Raw genomic sequence first — 10,636 nt, 5'->3', positions numbered from 1 at the left:
GATTTATGGGGAAAACAGGATGACTGATATATCATAATTTTTATTTATTGCCTTTTGGGCTAACATGTTTGAATTACTTGTGACTGATCTTTTGAGCTTGACATCATTTACTAGGGTTTCCTTATGTATTAAATTAAAATCAGAATTCAAAGGTGATATAATAAAGGTTATATGTTTGCAAGGAAGGAGGGGCAAAAGGTTAAATGAAAATTCATGTTTTCTACAAATGCTTCCTTTGAGCAAACAAAAGCAATGTTTTTAAAAAATTGATTTGGGTAATCATTTTGTCAGCCTATGGCCCAGGATTAAGGTAATAGATTTGTATGATCAGTTCTACATGTTATATTAGGATATTAGCTTTGGTCTTATGAATCAGGCACTAATATAGAATCAAATTCATTCCGCTGATTTGAGTTCAAACCCCATCTATCCACACGTCAGCTTGGGGATCCTGGGAAAGTTACTTCCTAAACCTCAGTTCCTCCATCTGAATAAAGGACTACTGAAAAGCAATCAATCATCCAAGAAATGTTGAAGCCCCTCAAGGGGAAACAAAAAGATCTGTGTGATTGTCCACATTACTGATGTATAACAAGGAGGATTCTCAGAGGTTGACACCAGCTAGCATCTCACTTCTGCACCTGCCAAGTCGATGGGCAGCACTATATAAGTTAGGCACACCCAATAATGGGTTTCTCAGAGTCACCAAAAAGACAGTTACTAATCATAGTGCTGGCCACTCGAGGCTGGGCACTGAAGACACGACATGCTGTGATTTTGCCCTCACTGTAATGAGAACTCTGAGGCCAGAGAGTGCCCCTGGCACTAGCCAAGTTGAAGGAAGAAAGGCAGCCAGACAGACAACTAAGATCTCATTTGATGGGGGGGCGGGGGGGGGGCGGGGCGGGGGTACTTCCCTGGTGGCGCAGTAGTTAAGACTTTGCCTTCCAATGCAGAGAGTGCAGGCTCAACCCCTGGTTGGGGAACTAGCATCCCACATGCCTCACTCCCCAAAAATCAGAACATAAAAAACAACAGAAGCAATATTGTAACAAATTCATTAAAGACTTTAAAAATGGTCCACATAAAAAAAATCTTTGAAAAAAGATCTCAAAGGGGTACTATGAATGCAAACACTCACACACTTACACGCAATGTGTTTCAAATCAGTTTAGACCACTGGTTTTCCAACATAGCTGATCATTAGAATAGCCTAGGAAATGCTCTAAAACTATGATTCCTGAACCCCAGCTTAGACCTACGACATCTGAAAATCTAGACATGAGGCATGAAAGTTTTTTTTTTTTTTTTTTTCCATTCTGTAGTGTTTCGAGCTCACCAAGTGATGCTAAAATCCAGCCTCTTTGAGCAACCATTGATTGAGATCACAGGCTTGTGGGCATCAAGGATGACAATGGGTTGGACCCCGTGACAGCTTGTCGGGAGCTCACACTTTACTGATGAATATTAATTAACGGAGTACATGCTAAACCCTAAAGGTGACAGAGGTATCTATGGAGGATATTCATCTAAAAGGTGAAATAGAACAAATAAAAAAAGAGAAAGAACAGGCGAAAGATGAGGAACAGGAGGGGCAAAAAGGAAAGAGTAGACCCAGGGTTTAGAAAAAGTCATTTAGAGAACCATTGAGATTGGCCCCAGGAAAGAAAAAAGTCTGCCTTTGTACAAAATTACTTTGTCCTGTGTTAAAAATACTAATTGGTTGATGTCCACCTTAACCCGTGTCAGTCATGGTTCAATCAGAGATTAAAGATCTGTGTGTATAAATTACAAGGATTTTCCTTTACTAATTGTGGGAGCTAGGTAAGCATTCTCTGATAGACCAGGGGTCCCCAAGCTCCAGGATCTAGTGCCTGATGATCTGAGATGGACCTGATGTAAAAATAAGAGAAATAAACCACACAATAAATGTCATGCCCTGAATCATCCTGAAGCTACCCCCACCTATCTTGGCCCGTGGAAAAATCGTCTTCCACAAAGCGAGCCCCTGATATGAAAACGGTTGGGGACCACTGTTTCCAACTGTTGTCTCAGTGTCTGATGCTGGGGCTTGAAGTCCACAGGGCAGAATCTGCGAGGAAAGATGGATGTAAGGGGTGAGAGAGCGTGAACAAGCTGGAACCCACAGCATGAGCTGAAGCCCACGAGGAGGCACTGAGACCCGTGGCAGTTCTCACTGCTTCTGGCTTCAGCGGAATGGTGTCCTCAGGAAGCTGGAACCAGGGGAGATAAACACACTGGTATGGTGGGCCCAGGGGTCAGAAGAGCTGTTGATCCCAGGGGAGGTGAGCAGATGTAGACCCTTGTGTCAACGACAAAGTACAGGAACCCCAAGGTGCTGCTGCTTCTTGTCTGCCCTCCAGGGCTGGCAAGAATCGCTCTTGTGGTGCACCGTATTGGGAAACATAACTTTGGGGCATGCAGTTTGCCCTAGCCATGCTAACATTACAAAGCCACCACACTCAGGTGGGAGAAGGGAAGTTTTTTTTTTTTTACTTCCTTGACTGTGTATATCAGGCATCCCCAATCTCCAGGCTTCAGACCAATACCTCCTATCAGATCAGCGGCAGCATTAGGTTAGAAATAAAGTGCTCAATAAATGAAATGAGCTTGAATCATCCTGAAATCATCCCTTGCCCCCTGGTTTGTGAAAACATTGTCTTCCATGAAACATCCCTGGTGCCAAAAAAGGCTGAGGACTGCCAGTGTACATGCCCTATTTCTTAGGGTAGATCAGGGCTTCTCAGCCTCCACTCATGAGACGTCTGGGCGAGATGATTCTTTGTCTGGTGTGAGGAGAGCTGTCCAGTGCACTATAGGATGTCTGGCAGCATCCTTGGCTTCTTCTTACCAGGTGCTAGTAACAACCTCTCCTTCTCAGTTGTGACAACCAAAAATATCCCCAGATGTTGGTAAGTGTCCCTGGGAGGAGTTGGGAGGGGGCAAACTCACCCATGTTGAGGATCACTCATCTGCTGCTTGAGGAGTCTTCTTTCTCCTGGACACCAATGCAGTGTTTACACACACTGTGCTCGGTGACTGCTTGAATCCTCTCGTAAGTCCATAAGCAAGTATTGGCCCATCATCAAGTGACATACATACATTGAAAAGGAGATACACTGCTCCTTAAACATTCTGACTTCAGAGCACTGCTTTTTTTAAAAAAATTAATATTCATTTTTCACTGTGCTGAGTTTTCCTTGCTGCCCGAGGGCTTTTCACTAGTTGTGACAAGAGGGGACCACTCTCTAGGTGCTGTGTGTGGGCTTCTCGTTGCCATGGCTTCTCTCGTTGCGGAGCCCACGCTCTAGGGCAAGAGGGCTTCAGTAGCTGTGGTGTGTGGGCTCAGTAGTTGTAGCCCCTGGGACCTAGAGCACAGACTCAATAGTTGTGGCACACGGGCTTAGTTGCTCCAAAGCACGTAGGATCTTCCTTGATCAGGGATCAAACCCTTGTCTCCTGCAGTGGCAGGCGGATTCTTTACCACTGAGCCACCAGGAAAGCCCCTGAGCACTGCCTTTCTCGGTCTAAATATGCTCCCAGGTGATCTTCACTGCTGTGGTTTCATGACAATGCTCATGACCTCCATGTCTTTTTCTCCAGTCCAGACCACTGCCCTGCCTGCTACATGTCTGTTTTTGAATTTCTCATTGGTATCTCAAAGCAACATTTCTAAGCTGAACTCTCCCAGTCCTTCCATACAGGCTTGTCCTGAAATCTTTGTCTTAGTTGGGAGAAGGGAATGGTTTTTTTTCATTTTTTTTTTTTTTACAGTCATCATCTATATCAGGCAGACACAGAAATGTAGGAGTGAGCTGCAACATGTCCTAAACACAAAGTTTAGCATGCCCCTGCCCTATCTATGCTTCACAGGTGGTGCTACTGTAAAGAACCCACCTGCCAATGCAGGAGATGGAAGAGATGTAGGTTCAATCCCTGGGTCGGGAAGATCCCCCGGAGAAAAGAATGGCAACCCACTCCAGTGTTCTTGCCTGGAGAATCCCATGGACAGAGGAGCCTGGAGGGCTACAGTCCACAGGGTCACAAAGAGTCGGACACGACTAAGCATGCTCGCATGCCCTTTCTATGGCTTCCATCACCTAACTCCCACTGGCTTCTGTCCTTGCTCTGCCCGAAACTCAGGGATCCAGTAACTGCCTGATGTCCTGGGCACCCCCCACACCCTTTGAAACCCTGGCTTTGTATGTTGTGTTCTGTTTGCCTGGGAACACTCTCTCCCTACTATTCATCAGGGTAACAGCTTCCTCTTCAAGACTCAACTCAGTTCTCATCTTGTTCTTCGTACATCACTGTACCTCCAGCTAAGTCACAACCCCTCCATATTCTCCCATGACATCCCGTATATATGAGAATGATTGCCCTTTGCAGGTTATATCACGTAACACTTCCTTCTTTCCCTCTGGACTGAGAACTCCTCAAACTCAGAAACTCTGTCTCAATGTTTGTGCCTCTTCCCAGCACCGGGCCTGAAACATAGTATTGGCTTGGCCAAAAAGTTTGTTTGGATTTTTCTGTGTGCTGTTATGGAAAAACCCAAATGAACTTCTTGGCCAACCCAATAAATACTCACTGAATGGGCTGTTACCCTGGTTATGGTTCCATGACTAAAATTATTCTCCTCAAAGGAAAAAAAAAGCTACTCTCTAGCATTTTAGAGTCAAGCGTTTGTAACAAAAAAAGAACTTGGCATTCATGCTGCTGCTGCTAAGTCGTTCAGTCGTGTCCGACTCTGTGCGACGCCATGGACTGCAGCCTACCAGGCTCCCCCGTCCCTGGGATTCTCCAGGCAAGAACACTGGAGTGGGTTGCCATTTCCTTCTCCAATGCATGAAAGTGGAAAGTGAAAGTGAAGTCGCTTAGTTGTGTCTGACTCTTAGCGACCCCATGGACTGCAGCCTACCAGGCTCCTCCATCCATGGGATTTTTCGGGCAACAGTACTGGAGTGGGGTGCCATTGCCTTCTCCCCTTGGCATTCATATATACCCAGAAATCTTGGCAAGTGATATACATGGAGAATTTACTTAATCTTCCAAACAACCGGCCAAGTGTTCACAACTGCCCATAGCTTACCCACTGCTTTGTCTTGATGGAGCTTTAATGAGGCTCTTCTCCTCCTCACAAGACCATGAACTCTGCTCGCTTCCAAGCCTGAGCAAGCACTACAACATTCCTTCTTCAGCTTATCTGGGAAATGGGCTGCCCCAGTTAGACACTGTTACTGTCAGACCCCAGCCATCATGCACACTTGCTCACCTAACTTCCAATTGCTACTTACCCCTCCCATAAAGGAAAGGCCTTTTAAATTTATTTTTATTTTTGAGATGCCAACATATTTCTGAGATTGGAGATTCTCCCATTGCAATAGTCCTTTTGAATAGTTTCCCTTTTCCAAGTCTGGGTTTGTTTATTTGATACAACTCTATGATAAAGAAACTACAATTAGCCCATTTTGTATGAGACCAAAGTGAAGCTTAGAAAAAAACAAACAAATAAATTCCGCAGAACCTCATAAAAAGCAAGTAGGAAATCCAGGATCTAAGCCTAGAGTGTCTGACTATTTGAGGGTGAGAATCTTTACACTCTCAGCCACTGAGCTCTTTACCCTCCTAATTCTTCTAAAAGCATCTAGGAAGGGATGCTTTGTCACGCTAAAGATCCACTGTAAAACTGAAAATACTAAAATATTGTTATTTTTTTTAAGTCATGGGAATTTTCCTGGTCGTTCAGTGGCTAAGACTCCATACTCCCAATGCAGGGGTTTGACCCCTAGTCAAGGGACTGGATTCCACATGCCACAACTAAGAGTTTGCATGTTTCAACTAAAGATACCTCTGGCCGCAACTAAGACCCAGCACAGCCAAATAAATAAATGAATCAAAATTTTTAAAATAAATAGTCACAATTTATACTGCTCACTATTTCATTCTAAACTGAATTAGTGAAAACTATTAAACCATGATAATCAGAGTCATTATTTTTATATAATCTTTCAAAGCACCTGTATACAGACATCCACCCACAGAGTCCCCCTGGTTGCTCACTTCTGTGTGTTTTATTTCTCAATTATTCCTATTTAATGATTTTCTTCTCTCAGTGTGGAAGAAGCTGGAATGCACAAGCAGAATTCTATAACCCTCAGGGTTAAAAAAAAAAAGAACAAAGAAAGAAAGGAAAAAGAAAAGGAAAAAAGGAGGGAATGAAAAGAACAAAGAAAGGAAAGAGAAAAGAAAGGCAGGATCCTAAGCAATCTGCCCCCAGGCCTGCCACCAACGAAGAGTGAACATTTGCAGAGTATGCAGTCTGGTGTGGACATCGGTCTTGATGGGCATCAAACCGATTTAATAGTCACAACCTGCTCATCAGAGATAGCTGTGATATTATCACCCTTGAGTGAGGAGTGAGGAAACTGAGGCATGAAGAGAATAAGCAAAAGCCCCAAGGTCACAAAAGGAGCTCACGGCAGCGCTGGCATTAAACCCAGGACACCTGGCTCCAAGCCTGAGCTTCCCCTGACCAGGACCAAGCTCTCCTGCTCGGTACCCCCAGGTGTCAACACCAGGATCACCCTCTCCCTGCACTACAGCCCGCTGCTTCCCACCAGCCAGGCATAGGTTAAGCTCATTCCCAAGAAAACACGAGCTGAGTTGAATGCAAATGAGCAGTAGGCACCACAAATAGTGAGATAAAGAGGAAAGAACACTCAGAGCTGATATCAAAGATCTGCTTCAGAAAGTGCTGAGATCTGGGTCACTGCTGAACACGGGCATCTTCGTGTCCAGGCTTCTTCAGGAGCGCCTGGGTTTGCTGTTCCAGTGTGTGGCCATTCCTGGAACAGAGACCCATGGAGAGCTGAATGCTGCCTGAGACTCTCGGTAACTCTGCGGTCTTGGGAAAGCTCCTCAGTCTCCAGGCCTTGGGTTCCTCACTGGTAAGTGAAAGCCATGAGTCAGACCTTTCCAGGTCCCTTTCTAGGAGGAACTAGTATGCTCGAGTTTGGGGTTGTCAGAAATAGTCTGGCTTGTCATTATCTGGGTCTACAGAGCTTACCTTCTTTGGCGGTTCTTTAGTCACTATATTGTGTCCATCTCTTCACAACCCCATGGATTGCAGCCTGCCAGGCTTCCCTGCCCTGCATTATCTCCTGGATTTGCTCAAACTCATGTCCATTGAGTTGGTGAAGCCACTCAACCACTTCATCCTCTGTTGCTCCCTTCTCCTCCTGCCCTCAATCTTTGCCAGCATCAGGGTCTTTTCCAATGACTTGATTTCCTTAGGATTGACTGCTTTGATCTCCTTGCTGTCCAAGTCTCAAGGGTCTTCTCCAATACCACAGTTGAAAAGCATCAATTCTTCAGTACTCCACCTTCTTTATGGTCCAGCCCTCACATCCATACATGACTACTAGAAAAACCATAGCTTTAACTATATGGACCTTTGTCAGCAAAGTGATGTCTCTGCTTTTTAATACACTGTCCAGGTTTGTCATAGTTTTCCTTCCAAGGAGCAAGCATCTTTTAATTTCATGGCTGCAGTCACCGTCCCCAATGATTTTGGACACCAAGAAAATAAAATCTCCACATCCTTTGGACAATTTTTTAAAATCCCAAATTCCAAGAATGACTTTATGTTACTGGAGGAAGGATGGGGGATGGGATACTTAGGGAGTTTGGGGTGGACATGTACTCACTGCTACATTTAAAATGGATAATCAACACGGACCTACCGTATAGCACATGGAACTCTGCTCAATGTTATGTGGCAGCCTGGATGGAAGGGAAGTTTGGGGGGAGAATGGATACATGAGTATGTCTGGCTGGGTCACCTTTCAGTCCACCTGAAACTGTCACAACATTGTTTGTTGGGGACTTCCCTGGTGGTCCAGGTTTCCCTGATAGCTCAATTGGTAAGGAATCTGCCTTCAATGCAGGAGACTCCAGTTCGATTCCTAGTTCAGGAGGATCCCCTGGAGAAGGGATAGGCTACCCACTCCAGTATTTTTGGGCTTCCCTTGTGTGGCTCAGCTGGTAAAGAATCCACCTGCAATGCAAGAGACCTGGGTTCAGTTCCTGGGTTGGGAAGATTCCCTGGAGAAGGGAAAGGCTACCCACTCCAGTATTCTGGCCTGGAGAATTCCAAGGACTGTATAGTCCATGGGGTCACAAAGAGTCGGATGTGGCTGAGCGACTTTCACTTTCACTTTTCCCTGGTGGTACAGTGGTTAAAACGATGCATTCCCAATACATGGGACACAGGTTTAATCCTTGGTCAGGGAACTAGATCCCACATCCTGAGCTAAGAATTTGCATGCCACAACTAAACCCAGCACAGCCAAATTAAATAAATACATATATTTTTAAATAAACCATTTTTTGTTAATCGGCTATACCCCAATACAAAATAAAAAGTTAAAAAAAAATAAAAATTTTAAGAAAAGGAAAAAAAATCCCCATGTCCAGGCCTCACCTCCAAAGATACTGATTTAATTAAATCGGATTGATGCCCATGAATCAGTGCTTTCTCTCTCTTTTTTTTTAAACTCACCAGGAGAGTCTTATAAAGATGCACATTTGAGAACCAATAAGCTGGAGTGTTTTCAAACTTGAAAGTGAAAGTGAAGTCACTCAGTCGTGTCTGACTCTTTGCGACCCGTGGACTGTAGCCTACCTAGCTCCTCCGTCCATGGGATTCTCCAGGCAAGAATACTGGAGTGGGTTGCCATTTCCTTCTCCAGGGGATGATTGAACCCAGGTCTCCCACATGGCAGGCAGACGCTTTAACCTCTGTGCCGCTAGGGAAGCCCTTAAATACAAGAATACAGTCTCTCAGAAAACCTCCTATAGAGACACAGAACTTCAGATCCAAGTACTAACATCAAAGATTTCAAGGGAGGAAAGGAAGCCAGGTTGAAAGAAGGGGGAGGAGGCAAATATTCACTAAAAATACCTGGATGGCTTATTCCCAACCAAAAGTTTGATTCTGTAGGCCTTAAGGGTGGAGCATTTCTAGTAAATTCCCAGAAAATGCTGACACCTGTTGTCTCAGAGTCCACATTCTGAGAACTCCAGAAACTTTCACACCCTCTGAAATGGTGTCTATGGGAAGATGAGTACATTTCTTTCCCTTCCAAGTTCATAGGGTTCATTAGATTCTCAAAGAGACCCATGACCTCAAAAGATGAAGAACCAAATTTAGAGTCTAATGGCGAATTTAAAGCTTTTTGTAGGCCAGGTTTAATAGCAGATGATTTTGTAGTTTGTTCAGACTTGACGTAGTCCCAGAGGGTGAGTGTGTGTGTGTACGTGTGTGTGTGTGTATGAAGTACCTGGGTGTTGCCTCCATGCCAACACACCAAGCAGTTCACACTCAGCTTCCCACCCAGAAGTTGTATTCAGGCTATCAGGTTGGGGAAGAGGGTAACCATGACAACTTTCCTCAGCACCAAATGGGAATCTGAGTGGGAAGGTGGGTGGGGGGAATATCCCCAATGACTCTTCGGAAGCAGAAATAAAATCTCTACATATAATCATGCTGCCTCACGCACACTGATGTTGCGGCCCTAAATTTGAGAAAATGAATATTGTGCCATCACAATCAGCCTGAAGATCAGTTAAACAACATTTCATCAGCATGAATTATCCTTATCCTCTCATCCAAAATGTGGTATGGGAAGTTCATTTATAAAACTTAACGTGTATGCTTTTCAATCTTCCAGAATTTCTATTTTTGTGAAATGCTTTATGATGTACAGATATATTAGGACAGCCATGGCTGTGGTGTGCTAGGCCACTTCAGTTGTGTCTGACTCTTGGTGACCCTGTGGACTGTAGCCCCCCAGGCTCCTCTGTCCATGGATTCTCCATGCCCTCCTCCAGGGGATCTTCCCCATACAGGAATCGAACTCACTCTCATGTCTCCTGCATTGGCAGGCAGGTTCTTTATTGCTAGCGCCACTTGGGAAGCCTCTGGGACAGTCTTCTATGTATATAATTTATAAAGAAATGAGCAGGCAAACATGCATACCTTGGGGGATCCATGACAGAAAAGTTTAGAGACTACTTATCAGATGTTTGGGCTTCCCTGATGGCTCAAACGGTAAAGAATCTGCCTGCAATTCGAGAGACCTGGATTTGATCCCTGGGTTGGGAAGATCCCCTGGAGGAGAGCATGGCAACCCACACCAGTATTCTTGCCTGGAGAATCCCCATGGACAGAGGAGCCTGGCGGGCTACAGCCCATGGGGTTGCAAAGAGTCGGACACGACTAAGCACAGCACACATTCACATTCATCATGTGTGGTGGTTCTCAAACTTAAGAGTGCACGAGAATGACCTGGAAGTTTGCTAAATAAATACAGATTCCCAGTCTTCGGCCTCATTCAGATTCAGGAAAATTCTAATTCTATTCTGATGTTTTAGGATAATCTGAAGCAGGTGATCCATTGACTCCACTGTGAACCTTGCTCTGAGAATGTCTTATTTTTTCCTTTTTTTTCTGTATTCTTAAAAATAACTTTATTTTCCCTCAAAAGCTATAGATCTTCCTGTCAAGAGATATATAGGCGAATGCAAGGAAGGTAACAAAATATCAGTACTT

Source organism: Bos indicus, chromosome 1 (genome assembly GCF_029378745.1).
Source record: "Bos indicus isolate NIAB-ARS_2022 breed Sahiwal x Tharparkar chromosome 1, NIAB-ARS_B.indTharparkar_mat_pri_1.0, whole genome shotgun sequence".
Taxonomy (NCBI): domain Eukaryota; kingdom Metazoa; phylum Chordata; class Mammalia; order Artiodactyla; family Bovidae; genus Bos; species Bos indicus.
Note: the sequence above shows the minus strand (reverse complement) of the source record.